The sequence below is a fragment of the Pinus tabuliformis genome, chromosome 1_1 (assembly GCF_031772625.1).
Source record: "Pinus tabuliformis cultivar Carrire ecotype Pingquan chromosome 1_1, CPIR1, whole genome shotgun sequence".
Taxonomy (NCBI): Eukaryota; Viridiplantae; Streptophyta; class Pinopsida; order Pinales; family Pinaceae; genus Pinus; species Pinus tabuliformis.
In genome coordinates, this window is record NC_142297.1 from 88,119,327 (window position 1) to 88,122,825 (window position 3,499).

Consider the following 3,499-nt stretch of genomic DNA (forward strand, 5'->3'; position numbering starts at 1 on the left):
AGTATATATAATTATTTAATTATATTGGTAGGATATTTTTTTTTTTAAACATTAATTGAAATTTAACCTTTAAATTTCGTGATAAATAACACTTCATTATTATATCAATCTACAATTATACCTTATACATTATCATATTCTTCGTTTAACTTCTTCGACATAATAGCTGTTAAACATTTTCTTCGAGTGGATATCTGTAATTAGCAAATCTGTGGAATTGTGAACGAGTTTTATATTTATTACAAATTTGTCCATCATAAATTTCGTCCATTCACCAACTAACAAATATTTTCACTGATTCCTCAAATAAACTGTGAATGGTGGTTCTCTTGACATTCCTTTCTGCGGGATGTGTTCAAATCAGCCCTGTTAACGCTGTTGAATTGTGAATCAGGTTTCTTTCTGTTTCTGCATTTTACAAGTTAACCATTAAGATCTGTAATCTGTGGCAGAGTTTATAATCTTGTGAACATTGACAGCATATAGCTTAGTCATATAACCATTACGAGGTTGAACGTATATATATGTTGAAATTGAATGAGAGAAGAGCTGTGAAAAAGAATCATTGGACATGAAAAAAAATGGAGGATTCATGCTTCCCAGTTACATAGATGAGTAGTTAGTCGAGGCTTCGTTTGAAGGCAGTCATCCCTCATCTCATCCACCCTATTTCTATTTCTTGCAAAAATGTCTGAGTTGTACTATCATAACACTAATATCATCATGTGATTTTCTTCTTACTGCTACTTCTACAAGCCTTTTGCAAGCAGCTATAGGACCGCCTCCTAATGGTGTCGAATTAGGCTGGTTCTCCACGCAAAAAGGCCTGGCAATATCTACCGCTTCTTGATTACTGACTACATCCCACAACCCATCTGATGCCAGAATTAAGAATTCGCAATCAGATGTTACTGGAATCTTTCTAGTCTCTGGTTCAGCCGTTATCCATTCTTTCATGTGTGAGTCACCTATTGCCCTAGTTACAGCTAGAGACCCCTGAACTCGCCAAACTCCGTGGCGGAGGTCAACGATTCCACCCAAATTCTCTATCCGCTGTCGTTCGTCCTCCCTTCCAGCTCGATGATCACATGTGAGGGCTTCAGAAGCAGCGTTTCTGCTCAGAACTGCTCGACAATCCCCAGCATTGGAAACCACTAAGTTACCATCTATAATCAGAGCTGTTACACAAGCAGTACCGCCATAAACATTTTGCTTCAAAAACTCTGCATCTGTTGTTAAGTAGCCAGCTTTAACGGCCTGCTCAAGAATGTTCTCTGTCTCGTCTCCCATCTCCACCATAGCATTGACAATATTCTGCCCAATATTTTCGGCAGCGAAATCTGAAGCTTTGCGACCGCTATGACCATCAAAAACCCCAAAGAAGGCCTGCTCGGAATCGCCAAGAACATTGGCAATGGCTTTGTGGGTGTCCTCCATGAATTCTCGCCGACCCTTTTTGCTTGAAACTGCATAATGAAAACCCTCCACATTAACCTCCTTCGCCTGCTCCACCGCTGAGAACAGCGAATTTAGGTCCGGCAACTGGAGCAGAATATCCATTCTCTCCGGACGTTTTCTCTTTAGCTTTGAGGCAGAGCATTTGCTCGAACCATTCTCCACCCTGACATTGTCCGAACTGTTCCCGCTCTCCGTCCAAAGCAGATTCTCCTTCCTATTCACAGGGCTCAGTCCAGATCCCACAAAACTGGTTTTGATGCCGCTGGTCCTGGGCGTTTGGAAACCAGGATTCGAAGGAGAGCCTGCCCATATTTCAATATCATAATCGCGTATAGAAAGGGACCTGCATGAACCCAAGAACAAGGAAGAATTCCCTGCTGCAAGGCTCGCCATTTTCACAATCTGCGGATGCTGCTGCTATTGTTGATGTTGTCGATAATGGTTGAGCTTGTTGCCTTCGAAAACTGGCTGATAAAGGCAGCAGTAATGGCCTCTCCGTTGTTACAATTCAATTGAATGTCTCGCTCCGAGAAACTAGAGATGGTTCCGTCCTAGGCGATCTACCGTTAGCATTTATATGGCTTTCAAGCGTTGAAATCAAATCGGAATTCCATTTTCTTATTGGTCAACACCTATGTACGCGAACCCTCCACGAACACCTAAATCACTATCTGCCGTGACACCGTGTATACGCTGGAGCACGATGTGATGTTTATTACGTCTCTGTGGTCATATAACACGAGAAAGAGGAAGGGTTTTTTCTTGGGCAGGTTCACCTATCGATGGGTCGTTGCAAGCGCTCACCTTCACCGCGTCGATCATAGATAGCAGGTTTATTGGAAGCTTCCATGTCGAACCTTCCACATGATCGCCGTCGTGACGACATTGCCCGCGTCACCATGAAGGAACGTTCTGCCCAAGGACATCTATTAGAGACAACCAAGGATGCAGGCTTATCACGGAAGAAAAGGAAAATCCTAAGAAGCTGAACATACCGCGAATTCCAACACACAAAATGTGTTATGCACGTTTGCTTTAGACTTGAACGAGTAAACATTGAGACCACTGGTAATGAATCTTCTTCCTGGATTGAACAGATTAATCCAACATGGAAACTTCTCTGAAACTACAGCTTTTGAAGAATTACACCTGAAAATCTGGGCACTGCCAAGCCAAAGTCCAACAAGAGTTTACATGAGTGAACACGTGAAGTTGTGGGATTCAATACTAAAATGCGAGTAGGAAGAATTTTCTCAATCTTCTGTATGACCTTTCCTCCTTGACAATGATATCTCAGTTTTGATTATAAGAATTTTCGCAATCTTCTGTATGAGCTTTCCTCCCTGGCAATGATATCTAAGTTTTGATTATTGTAATTATATCTTTAGATCATTATTATCATCCTTGTTACCATCCCAGCATTGACTTTTAAAAATCTAATGCTTTTTCAAGCTTCCCGTTTGTTGGTGCATATTATAAGTCTGGATCATTTAATCAAAGCTCTCAGAATTTTGGAATAATGGTTTAAAGGTCTATGATAATACCCATGGTTATGGCTGGTTTATGAAAAGACGGTTGAATTACACCAAAATGTTGGCGTCCATTGACCAACATAGACGATCCGATGTCAGCTATTTAACACCTGACCTAATCCTTGTTGGCACCGTTGATCAGCCTCCTCGTGCACTTTAACAGTATGAAACAGGACCTCCCGCACACCTTTCGGAGTTCTCGTCAGTTTCATGCACATGTTAATAATCAAAAATATTATTTAATTTAAGTCGGTAAAATACTTTAATATAGTTTTTCAATATGTGTAGCATGTTATGTGTTAAATATGGAGTTTACATAGATATATAAACAAATAATTAAAATGTAAATCTTAGAGTATTTCCCCTATTTTATGGATGGTGAATCTAGCAAACCGTTAGCCCTGATTATGGGGTCTCGCCTCAAGTGATCAGTGACAACTAGCAAAAATAACAATGAACTTCACATCTAGCTCTACACTAATTGAACTAACTCTTTATATATATAATTA

At 40.3% G+C, this 3,499-nt stretch overlaps 1 pseudogene; it reads right to left on the bottom strand.

Moving 5' to 3' along the window:
- Nucleotides 1-629: 629 nt before the first annotated feature.
- Nucleotides 630-2,000, bottom strand: LOC149211769 (putative protein phosphatase 2C 53 pseudogene; annotated as a pseudogene).
- Between the last annotated feature and the right edge of the window lie 1,499 nt (nt 2,001-3,499).